General features: G+C 27.6%; 1 protein-coding gene and 1 long non-coding RNA gene across 3 annotated transcripts in view; one reads left to right on the top strand and one right to left on the bottom strand.

Annotated features, from left to right (window-relative positions):
* Window positions 1–3,905: 3,905 nt before the first annotated feature.
* Window positions 3,906–26,931, top strand: part of LOC122503628 (alpha-glucosidase-like) — a 78,679-nt gene continuing 55,653 nt past the window's right edge. For both annotated transcript variants that reach the window (XR_006301765.1, XM_043614249.1), the window contains exon 1: window positions 3,906–3,960. The gene's annotated coding sequence lies outside the window, so the exon portion shown is untranslated. The remainder of the gene's footprint in view (window positions 3,961–26,931) is intronic.
* LOC122503630 lies at window positions 20,048–21,330 on the bottom strand. Its single transcript, XR_006301766.1, has 2 exons — window positions 21,226–21,330; window positions 20,048–20,217 (listed from the first exon to the last, which is right to left on the bottom strand). It is a non-coding gene; the product is annotated as an uncharacterized LOC122503630 (long non-coding RNA).

The raw sequence follows: 26,931 nt of genomic DNA on the forward strand, positions 1-26,931 counted from the left end.
TTGCTTACAACTTTTCAAAACAAAAGTTAATTAATATTTATTTACACGGTTATTTATCAAGAAAATTCATCTTCCTATTGTAAATCATTAAAAAACAATATTCATCTAATAAAAACTTGATTTTTCTTACTTAAAACAGTGTTAATTCATTTTAAATAAAATATATATTTTAAAATTCCCGCTAGAAACAGTTTTTCCATTTTATCGGAAAAGCGAAGTGTGAACGCGATTTTGACTTTTTCGGTAAATTTTTTTTCTACCGACCGTCGTATAAATGTACCCTCAGTGTGACATGGGGGAGGGGGGGTGAACTCATGTGTTACGTCACAATCTTTTATATTCAAAGATTATAAGAAATTATATGTGACAATGTCACTTTTTCTAAATAAAACAAGTTAAAAATGCTTTAAACTATTTAATATCTAAAATGTACCTGTTTAACATCTATTGGTATATTATTTATAATATGATAAATAATATATTCTCTTAATTTGAATCAGTTAAAAATCATGGTTTTAACTGACAATCAGCAGTACCCTAGTAGAAATTTGTCATAGTATCTTTAAGGGCACTGGACAGTTCCACTGGAAAATTTCGAGGCACTTTACAGTTAAACTGGCTAAAAACTATAAAGTGATGTCACGCTAATTTCTTCAAGTTATTGTCCAGTCAAATTTTACAGTTTCTGATCATCAGTCCTGTAGAAAAACTATACAAAATAATTCACTTGGAAATGTCAAAACTTTCTTTATATTGACGTTACGTATTAAACACGTACAAATTTGAAAATATAACGTTAAATTTTTTTGTCAACAAATTAAATAAATTAAAATTTTACGAAACTATATTTTTACTGTTGGTGTATCTATTGTTCCGTATAATAAATGATTTATAATAAATTATCTGTAAAATTATTTTTAAATAACTACATAATTAAAAAAAAATATAAAAATTACTGATTCTTGAACACATGTCATTTTTTTACATTAAACAACATTCACTTTTTCCTTTAATTAAGCACAACACTGAAATAAATATTATTATTTTATCACACTACAAACTTATAAGTAAACCCTAATATGAAGAATTAATTCATTTCAAACGAAAAATATCTAGCGGTTTCGGGGAGCGAACTCGGGTCACACTGGGACGAAATACCTAAACGCACGCTTTACGCATCACGGCCGTTCTAGTCGATGGACGATTCCGGAAAAATAAGAACCATACTCTACCGGCAGGTAAAGCAGTTCCCTTTTTCATCTTTTCTAGCTCAACTGGCGAATTACTGGACAGCTACTGCATAACACTCTAAAGTTGAACTTATTGATTATTACTGTATAGAAGTTCTGTCTGTCCAGTTATTCTCATGGTACTGTCTAGGCGTTCCGTGAAATTATGTTTCAAAGTTTGTCGTGGCGTTAGCGCTACCGTCAGTCCAGCAACTGAACAGTGTTGTGTAGACATTTTCCATAAATACATCAGAGTATACACTGAAAGAAATAATTCGCGGGTGTAACTAGAATTATGTCTATTTTTTCCGTAAGGAATTAGTAATAAATTGTTACTGTCTACTGTCATTAATTATAGACAGTTCTGTTATTCAGATCGGAGAGCTATACATATGTCAACGTCAATTCATCAATGTAAAACATAACCTCACTTTATTGGACCAATTCTAACTTTTTGTATGTAACAGGTTTGTTAAATTAATATTTATACATATAATAAGAGTATATAATCTTGAAAAGAAATTGTCTTCTGAATTTAAAAAATTAGTTATTTTAATTAACTCAATTAATTGAAGCGAATTTAAAAAAAATTTTTTTTTTCTAAAGGAATTTTCATTAAAAATAAATTTTGATTGAAAAGAAATTTTTATTATTAAATCAAAATTTTAATATTAAATAATTTAAAAAATTTGTTATTTAGTTGTCAACAGTAAAATAAAAGAACAAAATTAAAATTATAAAAACTATAAACTGTAAAACCAAAAGATTTATTTTATAGAAAATATTTCGAAAATGTCAATACACAACTGTTTAGTTACTGAAACTGGCGGTAGCGCTAACGCCACGACAAACTTTGGAACATCATTTCTCGGAACGCCTCGACAGTGCCATGAAAATAACTGTACAGGACTTCTATGCAGTAATAATCAAGTTCAACTTTATATTTTCTTTAACAGTGTTATGCAGTAGCTGTCTAGTAATTCGCCAGTTAAGCTAGATTAAACTTCCATGACTAAAACTGTACAGTAACTTGAATAAATCTAGTCATGCCACGACAAATTTCTACTAGGGTAACTGACTTTTTGCTTCTAAATCAGTTGAAAATAACTGAAAAATTATCCACAAAACACTGAAACTTTTCTAAACATGTATATTAAAGATTTGCTTGCATACATCGAAAAATTTACTTGCAAAGTTTATTTTAAAATTTTGTAAAGATTTAAATTTCTCACCCCAATAAATGTTTATCGTCAAATTTTCTTAATAATATAGCTTGAAAGTTTACTGAACATTTAAATTACATTTTCGACTATTATACGAAAATTTTCCTGAAAATTTAGGTTAAATTTTCAGGAAAGTTTCGCACTAAACACTTATTGAAGTGGGATATTTAAATCTTTACACAATTTTCACTAAACTTTGCATTTAAATATTTCGAAGCTTGCGGGTAAATCTTTAATAAATTGTTAGAAAAGTTTCGGTGCTATGTAGGTAGTTAAACGTGACTAATTTGAATTAATAAAAAAAATTGTATTAAAACATCAGTTATTTTTAACTAATTGTCAGAAAAAAATATTACTATTTGAATTAGTGTCTGATTTTTTGCTTCTAAATCAGTTATTTTTAACTGATTCAATAATTTAGAGTGTAGGATATAATATATAATGTCCAATGTATAAAATTTACAGTGAAATTTACGTGTGTGACGTGACGTAGGGGGAGGGGGGGGGTTCAAGATTTGTGACGAAGTGTGACATAGGGGGAGGGAGTGGTTAAAAATGGTCAAAAATCGCGTGACGTATTATGTGTACGGCCCCTAAGGGATATACTTTAAAAGACTTTCCTTTTGTACTTAGAGGAAATCCTTTTAAATAAATATTAAAAGGGAAATCTGCTTAAGATGAATAAATAGATTGTTTTCTAAGTGTGTAGTGTAACTATATAGATTCTAGACCGTACCACAATGTAAAGCAGTTAATGTAGTAAAACTGTATTCGTTTATAGTTTGCAAAGACATTTTTCTACAAGTATACTCTGGATTATCTACAAAAAAGATTTAATGAAGCATACACAATGGACGAATTTCTGACTACAACTTAAACAAAAAATTTGTTTTGTCGGCCAACTCAAAGACCACCTTTAAAAGGATGTCCCAACATATATCAACAGTTGATTTTCATTTTTTTTTAATTCTGAATTTTAATGAATCGTAGAGTCAAAAATAGCTATTTGGGGCACAAAGTAGCCCTGCCCGTGTAGAAATTTTGCTGTGGCCCGGATCGGGCCGTCCCTATTAGGAAATAAAACGATGCGCCCGATGTGGCCCTGGTAAGGAAATCCATATTTGCTCGTCGCAAATAAGATGATAAATTAATTGCACTTTACTTTATAGGAATCTTTCTGCGAATTAATAATATGAAAATAAATGTATTCCACGTAAGTGTCAGGAATATTTAATTCATTGCAAGTTAAATGCAAACATAACTGCATTTTAAGATTACAATATGCGACCGTTACAATATTTCTGCATTTGAACAATTGTGAAGTATGTTTTTATCAACTTCGTTTTCAGTGAAATTTACGTATTTTTATTCTACATAAAATTCTCAGAAATAATTTGCAATAAAAATGAATCAATTATTGTAACCAATAATTGTTTTCTCTTGCTAGTATAAAAGAGGTTATAAATATAAAAAAATGTTTTCTTCACCAGAGTATCTTATAAATAAAGGTAAGTGAATATTTTAACAATTTACCTTTAAATTTAAATGAATACATTATTATTAAAGAATACACACTCTGAAAAAAAGGTCTTGCAGTTTTGATGAAAGCCCAGAAAACACTGTTACAAATAATTGAAGAATATGTTTTGTAAATGATGACATAGGGTTCGCAAAAAGTCGAAGTCAGGGGGATGTAACAGTTAAATAACAAATCTTGAACATGGTTACAAAGCGATTTGTAACAGTTGTGACGCTCCACGGTGACAGGGACCTGAAGTGTAAAAAAATTAATTTTGAGTTATTTATATTATATTCTATATTTTTGAATTGGTCTTTCATATACAAAAATCAAAAATAATTTCTACTTGTAGGTTTTTTGTTATTAATGTTTTAAAATGAGCTTGTTGAGTGTTTACACGTGGTTGTTCAGAAAAGCAGCCCCTCTACTATTACCAATACTAATACACTGTACTGTACGTCATATAAATATGAAAGAACCAAATTTTTTATGTGAAGAGGAACCAAAGTTAACTATTTGTTAATTAAAATTGTTTACAACAGTTTAAGGGAAAGTACACTATAAACTTGTTAACTTTGAATAAAAAAAATTATAAACAATTGAATATTCTCAGGTGTGTATTGAGGGATAACTTGAGAAATTATTTCCCTTTAATTTAAACCAAAGAGCACTCAAATGGATTAAAAATTGAATGCTTTAGAAATGTTTGAAAAGTAAATTATAAAAAATTCCCACTATGGGAAAAATTATTTTCAAAAATAACTTGCATATTAAATCTATTTTTTTATCGTAAACTATATTTTGAAGAAATAAGGAACTAAAAAATTTTTTTTTATAGTACTAAAAGTTATAATTTGTGAAATATCGTGATAAATATTAATCAATTTGTTCTTTTACTAATGTCAATTCTTTCCCTGGTACAACTACCCTATTTGTTTACACTGTTGCTGAATTGTTAAAATCATAAAATATCTTCAGATTTTTTTGCCCAACTTAATTATTTGCAAAATTAAAAAATAACCTTAGTTTGTACGTGCTTTATATGTATATGGAGTTAATTGAATAAAAACAAGTATTTATTAAAACAATTGTGAAATCCCGGATAATAATAGTGTTAATTGTTTAAATAATTTAATTTTTTATTATTTTTGATTGCAAAATTTGAATTTAAGGGGTGTTCTGGAACGGAAAAACGAGTGATTTCATAAGGATTCCGACAGAACACCTACAGTTTACGGAACCCTAATAATTATAAATAAAATTATAGTTTTATTATTACTATTATTTTTATTATTACACGGAGAAAAATGGTGCTGAGTTTCTAGTAAAAAATCCTATGGAATAGTAATAATTTTACTTTTATATTAAAAATTACTATTCATTGTAAAATGTACATCGCATGAAGTAAATATTACTATTTCTGGTAGTGAAAATTAGTAATAGTAATTATTACATTAGTCACTTTTAAAAATTGCTTTAAGAATTTTAATTTTTACATCGTCATTGTAAATTTTATTAAATTTTGTATTATTTTTTACATTCGATATGTTGTAAATATTACTCGTAGAAATTCTAATAATTAGTTCTCGGAAAAAAAGATTACTTCTGCAAGAAACAACTTTTACTATTGCAGAGCGAACTTTTTACTAGAAAAAGTAGTAATCCGTACCACTACTACTGTAGACCTGTGTCTACTACTACTATAGTCTGACGTTAAAGTTATTAAGATTATAATACTATACTCCAAAGCTTTATATATTAAAATGTGCAATTCTAGCTTTGTATAAAATTATTTTTAACATTTATTGAAATAATTCTTTTTTATTTTGTACAAAATCAGAACAAGAAATCTAAGAATAATAATCTAATAATTTAATAATTAAATTAAGTAATTTTAAATTAATAATACTGTTGATTATTATTACTAGCTCCTCCGTCGACCGCTTCGCGGTCGACTACGTTGCTTCCATTTTCCATTTAACACGTGATTTTTCTTTAAACATTTTAACATGTAATTTTGCTTCTCCAAGTTATTCTTCCTTTTATATTAATTTAATTTTTTTAATTTTAATTACTTATAAAATTTCCAAGCGCATGAATATTTCTCAAATGACACTTTACCGAACTGCATTTGGTCAATGTCATTTTAACTAAATATCAATTAACCGAACAGTTTTTATAGCGAAATGCTATTTATACGAATTTTTATTTTTACGAATCTTTATTATTTTTAAACTATATATTTACCCATTGTCACTTTTGCTAAATGTAATTTATAAAAATATTTATTTGTCCGAAATGACATTTTTACGAATTGTCACTTACATCTGGGACGTTCCACGCCAACAAGGACAGTCTCCTAGACAAAAATGATCTTAACGGATTTAAGCGTATGATAGCTTAAAAAATTCGTAAATTCGTCTACTTTCGAATTTCGAGTGGCGTTTTCAAAAATTTTAAATGGCGATGCGAATATGGCCGATAAATGCCATCATGTTCTGGAATTTTAAAACGAATTTGTGTATTTAAAGCCCAAAAGAACTCAAATTATTCTCAAATACCTTACCTAAAAGTATTAAAGGAGGCTGAATGCAAATCTGATGTTAGTTTTTAAAATTTCAAAATGGCGGATCCAAAATGGCGGACAAAAATTAAAAAACGATTAGATTGGCTTGAAAATTGTTTTTTGGGGGTTTTTGAGGTCGCTTATTACAAATTTGAACTTAATTTTTACAAATTCAAAATGGCGGATTCAAAATGGCGGAAAGAAATTTAAAAAATCGAACACAATTGCTCGATATTTGTTTCTCGGGGGATTTTTGGGGTCACTGATAATGAATTTGAAGTTGATTTTTAAAAATTCAAAATGGTGGATCCAAAATGGCCAAAATAAGTTTTAAAAATTGAACGTAATTGCTCGATACTTGTTTCTCGAGGGGTTTTTGGGATCGCTGGTTATAACTTTTATGTTAATCTTTTTCAAATTTACTTCCAAATTATTTTTTGGTCCTGTATCTAAAAGAAATTCTTATTGACAGCATAGTAAAAAAATCTTTGGACAATAAGTAACAATTGCATTAGGTGGCCCTGAAAAGGGCCGATTGATAGTTTTTCTATTTTTATTCTTTGTTTTCAAAATCTGGTTTAAGAAGAAGAAGAATTCTCATTGAAAACAAATAAGTAATAAAAATGCTTATAACAGATAGATTATGTAAAAACAAATTTCATATTGCGGTTTTTTATAACATTTCGATTTTTCAAATTATTGGTCCTGTTCGCCAACACATGGAAAGGATGCAAGTAAAAGTGTTTTCGTGGTTATTTCTTCTAACAACAAGTGTTTCTTATTTTTATTGAATTTTTATGTATTTAAATTTTAATTTAACCAATTTCCTCTTTAACAGAATTCTTTTTTAATCGAATTGTTTATTTTAATCTATATTGTTTTGAAGGAAATTTTATTTAGCCTAATTTTCTCTAACTTGGACTTGCTTTTAATCGGATTTTCATTTAATTGAATTATTTGAGAGAAATATTTTTTGTAAAAATATTTATTATAATTTTCTAAGCTTTAATTTAATAAAGTATGTTATTTTAATTAATTTGTTTTTGATTTTTTTTTATTTAATAATATTGTTAATGTTTTTTAACGGTTTTTGATACATAATAGAAATCGTATTACTCAAGACCTGGAAATCATGGAAAATTCATGAAAACTTGCAATAAAAATTATTTAGAAACCCTGTTAAGAAAATATTGACGAGCAATATATAATAACAATATATAAGCGATATTACAATTTTCAGTTTAATTTTATAATCATACATTTTAAAGTTATTAAGTTCTGCTTTGTGAATAAAATTAAATATAAAATTTAAATTAAATGTATTTTAAGGCGTTTAAGGCTTCCAAAACTTCTTGAGCTCAGGAGGTTCAAACAGACGAATCAACGCGTCGCTGGGTCTTCTCCTCACACTCGCGTGACTTGTGCGGACCAATCAGCGCGTCGCGATATCCTACCAAGCCATATTCCCCTACCACTGTATGAATAAGCCGGGCTCGTTCGCTAAACAGTTCTTATTTTGTGATCGCAAACCGTAGCAGTCGTACAATTCCTGAAAAATCTTCTAAAATTCCTCCTTTCTATAATTTTCTTTGCCGAATTTATTTTTAAAAATTTATTTTTAGATTGCTTTTTCTAGTTTAATTCTTGACGTACCATAACTCTGAAGAATTTTTGGTCACTCTTTAGAGAGTCCAACATTCTTTCAGTTTTGTAATTTACCGTTTCTTATTTTTTTTCTATTCGATTTAAGATTGATGTTTTTTTTAGTTTTATGAACTGGAAACTTTTTTCATTTTTTATGTTGATTGTTAGCAGTTAATATTGAATTCGGTCGATTTTGGAAATATAACATGGCTCCTATAAAGCGAAAATCTTCAGAAAATGCTTCTCATTTAGATAGATGTATAAATCCTTTTGAAATTGATGGACATAAAGGAAAATATTTACGAAAAATGTCTAAACCTATGTTACAAAAATTTGGAATTTGTAATGAAAGTACAAAAATTTGTAGTCAATGTCGAAACAGGTTTTATGCAAATTATAAAACACCTGACATTGATGAGACACCTATGGGGGAATCAGACCTCTCCCAAGAAAACAATTCTGAAACTGAACCATCTCCGTCGAAAAAACCTGACCTATTAAGGGCAGAAGAGTTAGAGGAGCTTTTAAATGGCCTAAAGGAATTATTTAATAAATTACCAGATAATGATCCTCTACGCATAACCATTCTTACAATAGCTCCAGAATGTTGGTCCATTCGCAAAGTAGCTGTAGAATTCGGTTGTCCTAAAAGCATGGCTCAAAAAGCCAAGAATCTTCGAAAAACGGATGGTATTTTGGCAATACCAGCTCGGAAAAAGGGAAACAAACTTTCTGATGTTGTAATTGATAAAGTCATTGACTGGTATGAGAGTGATGTCAATAGCAGAATAATGTCAAATAAGAAAGATACTGTTTCAATAAAAATAAATGGACAAAAAGAAAAAAAAACAAAAACGTTTGTTACTTTCTGATGTTGTTAGTCTGCATAGAGAATTTTCGAGTTCAAATCCCGAAATAATAATAAGCTTAAGTAAGTTTGCTGAACTGAGGCCTAAATGGTGCGTACTGGCTGGAGCCAAAGGTACACATAGTGTATGTGTCTGTACAACTCATGAAAATTTTCAATCAATGATTGATGCTTCTGATCTACAAAAACTGAAAGAAGAGTCAGAAAATCCAATACGTGACTATAATGATTGCTTCAAATTTGTGCTTTGTAAGAATCCTTTGCCTGCATGCTACTTAAATAAGTGTACATTTTGTCTCGATTTCGATAATTTTTCAAATTATATTAGCGATGTTTTTGAGCAAAATGGAGTACAAGAAATAATTTTTAGTACATGGCAAACAGTAGATCGTTGCACCTTAAAAAAAGAATTTCTAGTTGCTGAAGATTTTGTAATTGAATTTTGTGATAACTTGAAGAATTTAATACCACATCACTTCATTTCCAAAACTCAGGCGGAATATATATCACAGCGAAAGAGTAATTTGAGAAAAAATTAAGTGTTAGTTCAATTTGACTTCTCTGAAAATTATGCGTATGTCGCACAGGACGCTGCGCAAGCATTTCATTTCAATAAAAACCAATGCACAGTGCATCCAGCAGTTGTTTATTACAAATCTGGAACGGAGTTGAAGCACTGCAGTTTCATTGCATTGTCGGATTCTACTACTCATGACGCAACTGCTGCTTACATTCTTCAAGAATTTTTAATTCCCGAAATAAAAAAAATCGTCCCGAATGTGAAAAAAATTATTTACGTAACTGACGGTGCTAAACAGCACTACAAAAATAAGTACCAAATGTGCAATCTAGTACATCACAAAGAAGATTTTGGCATTGATGCAGAGTGGCACACTCACGCTACCGCCCATGGTAAAGGAGCATGTGATGGAATAGGTCAGTTTTTAAACGGGAAGCAACACGTGCTAGTCTGCAGGCAAAACCTACAGAAGCAATTTTAACGCCGGAATCCCTTTTTAAGTGGGCTCAATCGAAATTTCAAGGGTTAAAAATATTTTATTACAGTGCAGCAACACACAAAAAAAAGCAAAGGCATCTAAACAAATGTTTCACAGATGCACCTGCCGTCAAACATATTCAAAGCAGTCATGCATTTGTAGTTGAAGACAATAAAACATAAAAAGTTTTACAATACTCAAGTGCAACGACTACCACTAATGTTGTCAACTATTGACATAGACTTATTATAGACATTTTTATTACTTATTTGTTTTTAATGAGAATTGGTCACCAGATTTTGAAAACAAAGAATAAAAATAGAAAAAATATCAATCGGCCCTCTTCAGGGCCACCTAATGCAATTATTACAAATTGTCCAAAGATTTTTCTACTTTTCTGGCAATAAGAATATCTATAACAGTTACGAGACCAAAAAATAATTTGGAAACGAATTTGTATAACATCTGTTTCCAAACATTTCAAAAGCGAAGAATAAAAATAGAAAAACTATCAATCGGCCCTTTTCAGGGCCACCTAATCCAATTGTTACTTATTGTCCAAAGATTTTTTTACTATGCTGTCAATAAGAATTTCTTTTAGATACAGGACCAAAAAATAATTTGGAAGTAAATTTGAAAAAGATTAACATAAAAGTTATAACCAGCGATCCCAAAAACCCCTCGAGAAACAAGTATCGAGCAATTACGTTCAATTTTTAAAGCTTATTTCGGCCATTTTGGATCCGACATTTTGAATTTCTAAAAATCAACTTCAAATTCATTATCAGCGACCCAAAAAACCCCCCGAGAAACAAATATCGAGCAATTATGTTCGATTTTTTAAATTTCTTTCCGCCATTTTGAATCCGCCATTTTGAATTTGTAAAAATTAAGTTCAAATTTGTAATAAGCGACCTCAAAAACCCCCAAAAAACAATTTTCAAGCCAATCTAATCGTTTTTTAATTTTTGTCCGCTATTTTGGATCCGCCATTTTGAATTTTTAAAAACTAACATCAGATTTGCATTCAGCCTCCTTTAATACTATTAGGTAAGGTATTTGAGAATAATTTGAGTTCTTTTGGGCTTTAAATACACAAATTCATTTTAAAATTCCAGAACATGATGGCATTTATCGGCCATATTCGCATCGCTATTTAAAATTTTTGAAAACGCCACTCGAAATTCGAAAGTAGACGAATTCACGAATTTTTTAAGCTATCATACGCTTAAATCCGTTAAGATCATTTTTGTCTAGGAGACTGTCCTTGTTGGCGTGGAACGTCCCATCTATAAGTGGCAATTTATAAAATTATGAATTTGCATAATTGATAAGCATTTCCTCGAAAAAGCGGAAATTTGTGTCCATGCGTGTCTATGATTAAGTAGGCTGTACCTTTTTTTCTAATTATTATTAAAGTAAATTTTTTTAATTATAATGCATTAAGAAATATAAGAAAATTTTCAATTTAGATTTTAACTTTATAGCACAATGTATCAAAGATATAACGATTTCTGTTTATTTCTTGACATGAATAAATATATAGATATAGTAAAGTATTGCATTTGTAACCTTATATTATAGTTTCTTTCTGTTTCTAAATTTTTAAATTGTTCTTTTTAAATTTAATTTTAATATTTTACTTAAAAACTATATTCCTATCTAGATAATAAAACTAAATTAGGAATTAATGTCATAAAATTTTTAAAGATTTTACAATTAATTATAAATTAATTATTTCTAAAGAAAAGTAACATTTAAAGTCATTTTATTTAATTTTTTTTTTTAATTCTTCTAAATTAACGGCGTTGGAGGTCAGGAACTGTCAAGTGTTGCCAACCCACTCTCCCCCACTGTCCAGTATGTTTCGTGTAATTTTCCACTTTGATCACTTTTTAAAAAAAAACAAAGAACTTAATCAAAAAAAGGGCTCTTTACCCTAAAATAAAATTAAATAAAGAATTAGTAAAAATTTATTTGGTCTCGACACGATGTTTCTACAAGCCACAAAACGATTTCTACGATTACAATTTACAGATGTAGTTGGCTTGATATGGGGAAACATGGCCGCACAACAGAAGGTGGAGTAAGGCGGGGTTGCCTACGTAAAGGCATAACATTATCATAATACAGGGCAGTAAGTTTTATTTTGTTGAAAATTATAAAAATAACATTTTGCAGTAATAAAAACTAATATAATTAATATAAATAAATGGGGTTCTGTTTATAATAATATACATAATATAAAATATGTTGAATTAAAACGAAAAATATGAAAAGCATTTTTTTAAATTCTGTTATTCATTAAAATAATTTTTTAAAGAGATTAAAAATAAAAATTTCTAATTAGTACCTCTAGAGGTACAATTTATTGAATTGTAATTAATAAAAATAATAAAAATGACAAATATACAGAATTTTGAAAAATTAAATTATTTATAAAAATTGAATTTTTTGTATTATTATATGTAAAAATTAATTAATTAGTAATTGGAAAATTATATAAAATTAAAAATTATTTATTAATTAAAAAACCGTAAAAATATGTATTATTTTTTTCCTTATATATTGGTTAAATTATTAGTAATCATGTTTTCTAGTCTATTAAAATTTATTTATTTTAATCCTTTGTATAAAAATAATTAATGTAATTATGTTTTTTTATTCCTCAATTATATAAGATAATAAAAGAAATTTATCGCTAATAAATTTTCTATTCTAAAACAATAATTACTTATTCTACTATTTTGAAGTCCCTTTCAATAGGCAACCAATTTATAAGTTTATTTTTTATGTTGAAACTGTCAATTTGTATAGCGAAAACAATATTGACGCTCGTTGAAAAATCGTATTATTAAAAACAAATTTTTTCTTAAATCGTTATTTCATATATAATTACAATAAAAAGCCCTCTTTTTTATAAGTTTCTGCTTTTTCTCTTTCCATTTAAATTATCCAACACTTTCAACTGCTTCATACAAAACTTTTTACTTTGACAATTTTTTATAAAATAATTTGACACTTTCTCAAAAAAAGAGCTCTTTACCCTAAAATAAAATTAAATAAAGAATTTGTAAAAATTTATTTGGTCTCAACCCGATGTTTCTACGAGCCACAAAACGATTTCTACGATTACAATTTACAGATGTAGATGACTTGATTTGGAAAAAAATGTCCGCACCGAAAGTTGGAGTAAGGCGGGGTTGCCTACGTAAAGGCATAACAGTATCATAAAACAGGGCAGTAAGTTTTATTTTGTTAAAAATTATAAAAGTAAAATTTTGCAGTAATAAAAACTAATAGAATGAATATAAATAAAGGGATTTTTGTTTATAAAAATATACATAATATAAAATATGTTAAATTAAAACGAAAAATATGAAAAATTTTTTTTTAAATTTTGTTATTCATTAAAATAATCTTTTAAAATGATTAAAAATTAAAATTGCTAATTAGTACCTCTAGAGGTAAAATTTATTAAATTGTATAATTAATAAAAATATTTAAAATGACAAATATACAGAATTTTGAAAAAATTAAATTATTTCTAAAATTTATTGAATATTTTTGTATTATTTTGAAAAATTAGTTAATTAGTAATTGGAAAATTATATAAAATCAAAAATTAATTATTAATTACAAAATCATAAAAAAGTATTAATTTTTACCTTATATATTTGTTAAATTATCTTTAATCATTTTTTCTTGTCTATAAAAATTTATTTATTTTATTCCTTTGTATCAAAATAATTAATTTAATTATGTTTTTTAAATCCTCAATTATATGAGATATTAAAAGAAATTTGGAGCTAATAAATTTTCTATTATAAAACAATAATTACTTATTCTACTATTTTAAAATCCCTTTCTATAGGCGACCAGGTCATATAAGTTTATTTCCGACATCAAAGCTGTCAATTATTTGTATAGTGAAAATAATATTGACGCTCGTAGAAACATCGTATATTATTACAAACAGATTTTTACTTAAATCCTTATTTCATATATATAGAATTTTAATAAAGAGCCCTTTTCTCTATAAGTATCTGCTTTTATTCTTTCTTTTTAAATTATCCAAAACTTTCGACTGATTTTTATGAAACTTTTTATTTTGTCAATTTTTAAAAAATAATTTTAAACACTTTCTTAAAAAAAGAGCTCTTTACCGTAAAGCGAAAATAAATAAAGAATTATGTACCTATTTAAAATTTATTTTGTTTCGATATGATGTTTTTATAAGCCACAATCTTATTTCCACCATAAAAATTGAGAGCTGAATGTGACTTGTGGAAGAAAGTGTCCAGAAATTTTGTGAAGGTTGCCTACGTAAAAGACTAACAGCATCAAAAAACTAGGAATTAGTAATTTAATTTGTCAAGTAATTTAAACGATATTTTGTAATAATTAAAGTTAAATATAAGAAACATAAATAAAGGGATTCTTATTTATGAGAAATGTACATAATATAGGGGAGACTGGGGCGAAAAGTTAAATTTTGCATAAATGATTTTTTTTTGGCAATATAAGCCGCTTAGATGCAAATATTTGTATATCAATATTGTAGGGCAACTTGTCCTCTACAACTTTCAATAAAAAAGTTCCTGATATTTTTGCAAAAAATACATGTTTTGTCCTTTTTTGAAAATTTTGTTTTTTTTAACTTTTCGCCCCATGCTGGGGCGAAAAGTTAAATGGCTGGGGCGAAAAGTTAAATTCTATTTTTAGCCTACTAAAACTATTTTCTGATAGGTGATAAATAGTAGATATGTTAAAGTATACGTAAACAAGTAATTTAGTAAATAAAAGATCTTTGTTTATTTGACAAAAGCTTTAGAATAGTTGTAAAGTTAAAAAATTGAAATTTCAAAAAAAAAAATTTTTTTTGGTTTATTTCACGTGAACCGGCTTATTTTTTGACAGAGTACTTGCCAAATGTCAAATAAATAATGTTTAAACAAATAAACCCAAAAAAACGAAAAACCAGGCGTTTTTCGTTTCGAAAAGTCGCCGGCGCGGTGCTTCTGCACATCACTCACACATTCAAATTCTTGTATACCATGTTTTACATATGTGTATGATATGATTTTAATTTGAGGTTAACTTTAAAGTGCAATCGGTACAATCGAGACACAATTGACAATGTGTGTCATAACGGATATATAGAAATAATGTGAGTGATTATTAAATTGTTATTCAAATAGTAAAAAATTCCGAAAACGTGCTGTGTGAAAAGTTGTAACAAGAAGAAAGATAAACCTACACAACACTATGACTATTACTTTTTGTTAACTTTTAATACACTTCATGCTACAGTTTACACATTTTTTTGTTTTTAAAACGTTTTTTTAATAACTAAAAGATGTTTGAAAATATAAACACTTATATTTCATATTGTATTTGTATAGAATATATTTTCCCGTGTTTACGTGTGTTAGATTGCGCAGAAGTCCGTCTGGTCTACTGCGGTGAAAACTTTTTTTGAAAGTAAACGCCTGACCATACATCAGCTGAGCGACTCAGCATTGCCATACCCCCACTACCGAAGTTTTACCTCCTGTCTCTAGTCTTCTTGGTCCTAGGGGAGCCGTGTTTATAAAAATTAGTTCATATTATGTTAAAATATATATAAAATATAAAAATATACTATATTGTCAGTGATACTTCGTTTTTAGTTTTATGGAAGAATTATAATTATCTGTGGACGTCGACATGAAAAGGGCCCATTGTGGCACTATTGAAGTTATCTATATGGGCGATTTTCTGGAAAAATTTGGAAAATTTTGAGTGGTCTTAGAACTTTTTGGTTAAAAATTCGCTGAGTTACTGAATTTTAAAGTTTAGAACGCCAAAAACCTCATTTCGAGAAAAACGGAATTATTGAAGATTGCAATACTAACTAATTGTTGTATCTCTAGTTCTCTTATTGTAAGTTATTCAGATAAAAAACCAATAGGTTTTAAATTTTAAAAACCATCCCCCTCTCTTAATTTTGAAAATACGAAAAATCGATAATATGGGCCTTTTTCTAAATAGGACAGTTTTTCTATTAAAAAACAATTTTTTTACAAGATTAATGATTAGGTACAATTTTATTGTGTTATTTGAAGAAAAAGAATAGATATTAAACTTATTCAAAATTTTTTGACAGTCTCTATTATGAAAAAATTGACGCAATATCCAAATTTTCTTTTTGACAATCACAAAAAAAAGACTCTAATATCAATATCTCTGGTTCTTCTGGGAAGTTATTCAGATAAGAATTGTTTATAGTCCAGGACACCTTAAAGATGAAAAATCAAGAGGTTTTAAATTTTTCCTCACCTCCATTTTTGAAATACTGTTTAATTTTGCAAATGACCGACAAAATGGGCCAATTTCCTTTTTTCTAAAGAACCACTGAAATCAAACAGTTAAATAATCTATAAATTAATGAAAACCGCATGATTCGAGTTGTCAAAACATGTAGATTGATAATAAAAAATTTTAAATAATTAAGATTTTGCTCCAAAATTACTAAATTGCGATTATCTCGAAAACTAGAACCGACAATATGGGCCCTTTTCATGTGGACGTCCACATAATTATATACATATTATACTTGCGTAAAATCTATTCCTGGTATTTTTTCTAAATTTATGTTTTGGGTAGAAATATATTCTTGTTCTTTTTATTTTAGCTGAATCTTGAGTTGTATGTGGGACATTCCAGGCCAAATCGGAAATTATTTTGCTTTTGCATCTCAAATTTTTTTTAAACTTTTTTTTCTTTTAGTAATCTTTGAAATGAGCTACCTTGATTTTTTTCATAAAGCGGTTCAAGAGATACAGATTTTTGAGAAATGACGTTTTTTACTTAAATTTTTTTTAAATGCTTATAACTCGGTCAAAATTGATTAAATTAGATGTTTTTATAATGAAAAGTTTTGTTTTCACGCGTAATTTGCAATAAAAATATTTGTAAATAATTTACGATAAGATTTTAAAATTTTTAAAATAAAATTTCATTTTCAACAATGTGTGTATCGGTTAATTTTTTTCAAAATTTTTTGTAAGAACTAACACTAAATTAACAATTTTTAAGTCTTGTCCGATCGTATGCAAACACGATTTTACACAGAAAAGAATTTATGTTTGGAGAGACTTAGTCTGAAAACGCATAATTTGCTGTAAAAGATTTTTGTTCCAATTTAATCAATTTTTGACCGAGTTATAAGCATTTAAAAAAAATTTACGTAAAAAACGTCATTTCTCAAAAATCTGTATCTCTTAAACCGCTTTATGAAAAAATTTGAAAAAAATCAAGGTAGCTCATTTCAAAGAGTACTAAAAGAAAAAAAAGTTTAAAAAAAATTTGAGATGCAAAAGCAAAATAATTTCCTATTTGGCCTGGAATGTCTCACATACAACTCAAGCCATGTATACTTTATACATGGCTGACATAAAATTTAAAAAAGCATTAAATAGTAAATTTTGAAAAAAATTCATAATTTTTTTTTTTACAAAAAAGTGTCCAAGGGAAAATTTGTTTGTTTTTGTACAAAATTTAAGAAAAAAATTAGAAAAAAATATTTTTTTGAAAATTGTAAAAAATACAAAATTTTGAAAATTTCATCGGGGGTGAATTTTGTTTCATCAGGGGGTCATGAAAAATGAAGATTTATAAAAATTAGAAATTTCTCAACATCGCACAAATCCAAGACTTTGTCATTTTTTATGAGAATGTAAAAATACAATAAATGTAATTTTACGAAATTTTTCATTAATTACAAATTAATAAATTGTACCTTAAAAGAAAATATTTAATTTTCAATCATTTCAAAAAATTATTTTAATAAATATATCAAAATTGAAAAAATAAAAAATTTATCAAAACCTTTTTTTTAAATTTGACATGTTTAGGGAAGACTGGGGCGAAAAGTTAAACTACCAAAACCGTTAAAATTCATTATCTTTCGAACGAAAATAGTTAGAGCATTGCAATTTTAATTATAGAAGGGTGTTATCACCCTAAATAAATGTCCGGAGTTGTGTGCAATTCTGTTTATTTTTGTGGTGTCAATATTAAAAGTTTTTTTTCAACCTACTTTTGAAAATTTTTTCGAAAAAGAAAATATCAACTTTTAAGTATATTTTTTGCATTTTTTCTCACCGCGATTTTTTTACTTCATTATTTGGGTCCCCTGAAGAGATACCTACATGTATTTTCTAAATATCTTTAGTCAGATTTTTTATATTTGTTGTTAAAGCCAAAACGCACCCTGGGGCGAAAAGTTAAATAATGGGTGGGGCGAAAAGTTAAATGTATTTTTACATGTTGTTAAAATTTTTTTTTTTATTTTTCGTTTTTTTGGGTTTATTTGTTTAAACATTATTTATTTGACATTTGGCAAGTACTCTGTCAAAAAATAAGCCGGTTCACGTGAAATAAACCAAAAAAAATTTTTTTTTTTGAAATTTCAATTTTTTAACTTTACAACTATTTTTAAAGCTTTTGTCAAATAAACAAAGATCTTTTATTTACTAAATTACTTGTTTACGTATACTTTAACATATCTACTATTTATCACCTATCAGAAAATAGTTTTAGTAGGCTAAAAATAGAATTTAACTTTTCGCCCCAGCCATTTAACTTTTCGCCCCAGCATGGGGCGAAAAGTTAAAAAAAACAAAATTTTCAAAAAAGGACAAAACATGTATTTTTTGCGAAAATATCAGGAACTTTTTTATTGAAAGTTGTAGAGGACAAGTTGCCCTACAATATTGATATACAAATATTTGCATCTAAGCGGCTTATATTGCCAAAAAAAAATCATTTATGCAAAATTTAACTTTTCGCCCCAGTCTCCCCTATATTATGTACATTTCTCATAAATAAGAATCCCTTTATTTATGTTTCTTATATTTAACTTTAATTATTACAAAATATCGTTTAAATTACTTGACAAATTAAATTACTAATTCCTAGTTTTTTGATGCTGTTAGTCTTTTACGTAGGCAACCTTCACAAAATTTCTGGACACTTTCTTCCACAAGTCACATTCAGCTCTCAATTTTTATGGTGGAAATAAGATTGTGGCTTATAAAAACATCATATCGAAACAAAATAAATTTTAAATAGGTACATAATTCTTTATTTATTTTCGCTTTACGGTAAAGAGCTCTTTTTTTAAGAAAGTGTTTAAAATTATTTTTTAAAAATTGACAAAATAAAAAGTTTCATAAAAATCAGTCGAAAGTTTTGGATAATTTAAAAAGAAAGAATAAAAGCAGATACTTATAGAGAAAAGGGCTCTTTATTAAAATTCTATATATATGAAATAAGGATTTAAGTAAAAATCTGTTTGTAATAATATACGATGTTTCTACGAGCGTCAATATTATTTTCACTATACAAATAATTGACAGCTTTGATGTCGGAAATAAACTTATATGACCTGGTCGCCTATAGAAAGGGATTTTAAAATAGTAGAATAAGTAATTATTGTTTTATAATAGAAAATTTATTAGCTCCAAATTTCTTTTAATATCTCATATAATTGAGGATTTAAAAAACATAATTAAATTAATTATTTTGATACAAAGGAATAAAATAAATAAATTTTTATAGACAAGAAAAAATGATTAAAGATAATTTAACAAATATATAAGGTAAAAATTAATACTTTTTTATGATTTTGTAATTAATAATTAATTTTTGATTTTATATAATTTTCCAATTACTAATTAACTAATTTTTCAAAATAATACAAAAATATTCAATAAATTTTAGAAATAATTTAATTTTTTCAAAATTCTGTATATTTGTCATTTTAAATATTTTTATTAATTATACAATTTAATAAATTTTACCTCTAGAGGTACTAATTAGCAATTTTAATTTTTAATCATTTTAAAAGATTATTTTAATGAATAACAAAATTTAAAAAAAAATTTTTCATATTTTTCGTTTTAATTTAACATATTTTATATTATGTATATTTTTATAAACAAAAATCCCTTTATTTATATTCATTCTATTAGTTTTTATTACTGCAAAATTTTACTTTTATAATTTTTAACAAAATAAAACTTACTGCCCTGTTTTATGATACTGTTATGCCTTTACGTAGGCAACCCCGCCTTACTCCAACTTTCGGTGCGGACATTTTTTTCCAAATCAAGTCATCTACATCTGTAAATTGTAATCGTAGAAATCGTTTTGTGGCTCGTAGAAACATCGGGTTGAGACCAAATAAATTTTTACAAATTCTTTATTTAATTTTATTTTAGGGTAAAGAGCTCTTTTTTTGAGAAAGTGTCAAATTATTTTATAAAAAATTGTCAAAGTAAAAAGTTTTGTATGAAGCAGTTGAAAGTGTTGGATAATTTAAATGGAAAGAGAAAAAGCAGAAACTTATAAAAAAGAGGGCTTTTTATTGTAATTATATATGAAATAACGATTTAAGAAAAAATTTGTTTTTAATAATACGATTTTTCAACGAGCGTCAATATTGTTTTCGCTATACAAATTGACAGTTTCAACATAAAAAATAAACTTATAAATTGGTTGCCTATTGAAAGGGACTTCAAAATAGTAGAATAAGTAATTATTGTTTTAGAATAGAAAATTTATTAGCGATAAATTTCTTTTATTATCTTATATAATTGAGGAATAAAAAAACATAATTACATTAATTATTTTTATACAAAGGATTAAAATAAATAAATTTTAATAGACTAGAAAACATGATTACTAATAATTTAACCAATATATAAGGAAAAAAATAATACATATTTTTACGGTTTTTTAATTAATAAATAATTTTTAATTTTATATAATTTTCCAATTACTAATTAATTAATTTTTACATATAATAATACAAAAAATTCAATTTTTATAAATAATTTAATTTTTCAAAATTCTGTATATTTGTCATTTTTATTATTTTTATTAATTACAATTCAATAAATTGTACCTCTAGAGGTACTAATTAGAAATTTTTATTTTTAATCTCTTTAAAAAATTATTTTAATGAATAACAGAATTTAAAAAAATGCTTTTCATATTTTTCGTTTTAATTCAACATATTTTATATTATGTATATTATTATAAACAGAACCCCATTTATTTATATTAATTATATTAGTTTTTATTACTGCAAAATGTTATTTTTATAATTTTCAACAAAATAAAACTTACTGCCCTGTATTATGATAATGTTATGCCTTTACGTAGGCAACCCCGCCTTACTCCACCTTCTGTTGTGCGGCCATGTTTCCCCATATCAAGCCAACTACATCTGTAAATTGTAATCGTAGAAATCGTTTTGTGGCTTGTAGAAACATCGTGTCGAGACCAAATAAATTTTTACTAATTCTTTATTTAATTTTATTTTAGGGTAAAGAGCCCTTTTTTTGATTAAGTTCTTTGTTTTTTTTTAAAAAGTGATCAAAGTGGAAAATTACACGAAACATACTGGACAGTGGGGGAGAGTGGGTTGGCAACACTTGACAGTTCCCGACCTCCAACGCCGTTAAAAGTACATATATCTTGAAGGTTTATTTGAAAATAAATTTTATTAAACCTGGCACAGTTAAATCATTCAACTTTGAACTTTTCATAATTCGATACCTCCCACGGTGGGCTTGAACCAACTTTAAATAAAAAGTCTTCCGAAATGCGATTTTTTTGTGGATTTCAACACTGGAGACCTCCCTAAGTATTTTCCAATAAAAATTAAAATAATCCATCGGGCCGATTTTGAAAAAAGAAATTTTTAGTATTTCTATCGTGAACTTTGTATACAAGCACTTTAAAAAAAGGTACAAAATCAAATTTAATTTCAATTTCATGAGTGTAAAATAGTATTTTGAATCGCATAATCTGAATTTGATGTTGGATTTAAGAATTTTAAAATGGCGAATCCAATATGGCGACCAAAAAGTTTTAAAATTGTTTAGATCTACTTGAACCTCAATACTTGAGGGGTTTCGGGGTTGATAAATCTGAATTCAATGTTAGGTTTTGAAAATTAGAAATGGCGGATCCAATATGGCGACCAAGAAGTTTAAAAATTGTTTAGATTTGCTTGATACTCATTACTCAGAGCTTTTGGTATCGCTGAATTTGAATCCGAATTTCCGTATTTGAATGAATTACTTGTATTAAAAAAGGAAATAGACAAATAAGATTATATAAATAATGACATTACTTACAATTAAAATTAACACTTATTTACACATTATAGCACTGTAATAATTAATCAATTAAAACTGCTTTGATTAATCTTTGGACGGGAAAGCGAGGTTCATTAGACCCCGCAAGTATCTATTTTTCAAATTTCTCCAAATCTGTATGAAAAAATGAATTCATCCTAGAAATTCTCTTAAATAGACTAAAAGTACCACCGAATAATCTGAATATTTTTACAGTTTTCATATTCCAACTGTAAATAATGTCACGTGTGTATTAAAACATTTTACCAGCACAAAATGGCAATCGGGGTCCAGAGGACCCCGCAATGTCATAATGATAAAAATTGTAGGGGAGAGTCTCCAGTTGTGAGACGGGTTTTATTTTTGACCCGTAAACTGTAAACGGGTAAACGAAATTGTAAATAAAATACACCGTTTGAAATATAACAGAATTACGCAACTTTTATTAAAAGAAAGTGTTGTGTTTCGATAAACTCGAAAAATTTTACGATACATTTTCCGAGCACATCGCTTTTGTCAAAAAAAAATGTCTCCAGTTGTGAGACACTCATTAAAAAATGCTAAAATTTAATAAGTTTGACATAAAACGTTATGTTTAGTAGAAATAATTAAATATATTAATAATATATATTATAGTACATACTAAATAATAATATTTATTCGCCAAAATATGACTATCAAATAAACACAATTTAATAGCTTCAACAAGAGCATTAAAATTGATTTCTTCTGAATCAATTTACTTTTTCCACTTGACATGCCCAAAAATACTAGAAGACAAAATAAAACAACATTTAAATAGTATGCCTGCAAAGTCGTATTTTTTATGCTGCCCAGATGGGTGTTGACACCGTCTCACAACTGGTGATATGCTGTGTCTCACACCCAGAAATTGGCGCTATTTTGAAAAAGGAAAATTAAATTTTTTTCAACCGTAGATTGGAACAATGCAATATTGCATCACAAAATATAAGGAAAACACTAAAAGAAAATGCATTACATTTACCTTTTCCAATTAATTAACTTGGAAAAAAAGTACTTTGCATTTATTGAAAAAACGCTTTTTAGTCGATTATCACACACAGTGTTGGTATTTAACAAAAACAGTTTATATATCCGCTTCGGCGTATACGAAAAAGTTGGCTCATATAAAAAGAAATGTTTTTATATAAATTAATCGGCTTTTTAATATTGCATGTTAAAAAAAATTGACTGTCTCACAACTGGAGGTGTCTCACAACTGGAGACTCTCCCCTACTAATTGTCTATATACAAATAACAAAATAATGTTTTTCTTTCAAGAAATTTGCGCCTACACAAATTAATCCTGCCTTGCACTCAGAACGGTGTGTGTATTTTCCAGGATACTTCGCAAATCTAACAGTTCGTTAAATTTAAAATCTTAATCATCATTTTTATATTTTAAATTTAATGCATTAAAATTCATAATCCTTTCTTAAAAAAGACATGGAGTGGAAAGGTCGAATGTATCGAAAAGTATCGAAGTAAAGAATGGGCAATGAGAATGTAAAATCTTAATAGAAGGGTGTTTTTAAAATTTTTTGTACATGTGAAGGTGGCGCTGCAGTCGTATGTTATTTAAAAAGAGCGCGAATATATAAATTTTATTTTTGTTAAGAGAAAGTACACATAACAAATCTTATTTTGCATTGTCAAAAAAAACGTCAATATTTCAAATATAAATAAGCAAATTATTAACTGAAAAAATTTGAATATTATTATTAATGAAATAATAGACTTGGACAATGGACATATAAAAACCAGCACCGTAGACGGCCGCTTGCGGCCGTCGGAGGAGCTAGTATAATAAAAAGAAAACAAAATATATACAAAGATCAAGGTTTTAGTAAGCGTTTTTAAAGCGGGCTCCAATGGACCTCGCTCACCCGCTTACGTAATTTTTTTAGCTTGCCCGCCCAAGGGTTAAAAAATATTTCGACAATGGAGACCATTAAATCCACATACCATTTTAAAAATTTTGTTTACCATATTGGATCCACCATTTCTAAATTCCAAAAATTGACATTGCATTCAGATTAAGCGACCCCAAAAACCCCCCAGAATTAAGTTTCAAGTATATCTAAACAATTTTTAAACTTTTTGGTCGCCATATTTGATCCGCCATTTCTAATTTTCATAACCTAACATTGAATTCAGGTTTAATGACCCCGAAAACCCTCAAGTATTGAGGTTCAAGTAGATCTAAACAATTTTTAAACTTTTTGGTCGCAATATTGGATTCGACATTTTGAAATTCTTAAATCCAACATCAAATTCAGATTATGCCATCCAAAATACTATTTTACACTCATGAAATTGAAATTAAATTTGATTTTGTACCTTTTTTTAAGTGCTTGTATACAAAGTTCAGGATGGAAATACTAAATAGTATATTACATTATAAGGGCAGAAAGTTCGAAATTCCTGCACTGCGCGAAATGATGCCCGAGGCGAAGCCGAGGGCACCATCGCGTAGTTTAGGGCTTTCGAATTTCTGCCCGTGTAATGTATACTATTTTTCTTTATATACGGTCGAAAGTACGCTCGCTAATTTATTTTTTAAGAAAATTGCAATCGTGTTTCATTTGACAGCCGGTCATCTTTATTTACTGTTGCTCCTCCCTTCAACGCCTCTAGCGGACACTTGTAAAGCTCTGGTTATTTCTCTGGGTGTTTTCGACGTTGACACTCTGAGCGCTCTGAAAGTACGAAACGTGGTTGGTTGGGCTAGGGGAATTCTGAATGTTGATTGGCTGAACTTCAAAATTCATAGTTTTATGCTCTGGTTTCCACACTCTGTATCGCTCGGACCTTTGATACCGAGCGATACAGAGTGTGGAAACCAGAGCATAAAACTATGAATTTTGAAGTTCAGCCAATCAACATTCAGAATTCCCCTAGCCCAACCAACCACGTTTCGTACTTTCAGAGCGCTCAGAGTGTCAACGTCGAAAACACCCTCTGTCTCTCTCTTGCAAACATCATTCGCCTGCCCCGACATTTGATGCACGAGCGAAGCGAGTGCTTCTGGTCGGGGGCAGGCACGAAAAAAATGTGAAAAAGATAAATTAATATTATATTTTCAAAAGAATTTTTCTAGTGGTACAAAATTAATTTTATGTTTCTAAAATTCTAAACGTTCTAATGAACACAATTTCATTATTTCTTCAAATTATTAAAATTTTCTTATAACATTTTGGAACGTATTAAAAAAGAAATTAAAAATTTTTTAATTATTTTATTTTTGTTTTTAATGTTTATTTAAAAAAGTTTTGAAAATTATTATATCAGCATAAGATTTCGTTTATTTCAATATTCAGAGCTTGTGGATAATAAATTTATAAAGTATAAAAAGATTTCTTGATAATTTTTTTTCTCATTTTATATTGCGATAACAATTACTCGTTAAATTGTCATTGAACTCGAAATTTTCTTATTTACCGACAGTGGTGTTTTTACCGACAGAGAATTCTTTTACTCCCGCTGTAATAAAGGTTAGGTATGAAAATCAACCAAAGCACAAATGTTTGACTTTCTGCTGCGAAATCGCAGAGGGAAGTACGTACTTTTGACCGAGGTATGAAGAAAATATACTTTTTTCAAAAACGGCCCAATGGATTATTTTAATTTTTGTTGCAAAATACTCAGGGAGGTCTCCAGTATTGGAATCCACAAAAATATCCCATTTCGCAAGACTTTTTATTTAAAGTTGGTTCAAGTCCACCGTGCTCCCTTCAAAAAACTTTTCAAGTTTGTCATCTAAAAAAACCACTGGTCACATACTTTGATACACAGTATCAAATTTTTTGTCCACAGAGCAATTAATTTAATTATTTTTTTCCATATTTAAATAAGATCTTTTTCTTTAGAATTTAGTTGCATATTTTGTGAAGTAAAAAAAATAACCAATAAACTCTCCTAAGTGAATTACCAAAAGAGAAACTAATTTAAAAAATTGTTTTTGTTTTTTATTGTTAAAAGCATTAAAGTTGCACAGGGAATCACAAAATCGTCATGGTCTAATCATCATATTTTTGAAATAAAAAATAAATAATTATTTATATTTTGCGCCAAATAAAGTTTAGTACCATAAGATTAGTGAAAAAATTTAATAAATTAAAATTGCTAATATTTTGCTTAAAACAATAGTTTCTCTTGGGACTCACATAGTGTAAGCAATTTGTCATGGTTGCTTATTGTAAAAAAGAAAATTTTAATTATTTTGGCCGGCCTATATTGATATTTCATTTATTAATATTAAACTTTAAAATTCTAAATCGACTTTTATTTAGTTTGACAACAATCAATTTTTTTTAACTTGCAATATTAAAAAGCCGATTGGTTTATATAAAAACATTTCTTTTAATATGAGCCAACTTTTTCGTGTACGCCGAAGCGGATATATAAACTGTTTTTGTTGAATACCAACACTGTGTGTGATAATCGACTAAAAAGCGTTTTTTCAATAAATGCAAAGTACTTTTTTTCCAAGTAAAGAAGTTTTCTGTAAAATTGAAGAAAGATTAGTTTTATATTTACATAAATACAATAGTTTTAAGAAAAATGCTCGCGCCGCCAACGATCCCTACCGCACAGATTTTAAGGTTAGTTGCACAGTAAAGTTTTATTTATATATAAATATATGTGTGTAATATTTGCATTGAATTAT

Source organism: Leptopilina heterotoma, unplaced genomic scaffold (genome assembly GCF_015476425.1).
Source record: "Leptopilina heterotoma isolate Lh14 unplaced genomic scaffold, ASM1547642v1 Lhet_267, whole genome shotgun sequence".
Classification (NCBI taxonomy): Eukaryota; Metazoa; Arthropoda; class Insecta; order Hymenoptera; family Figitidae; genus Leptopilina; species Leptopilina heterotoma.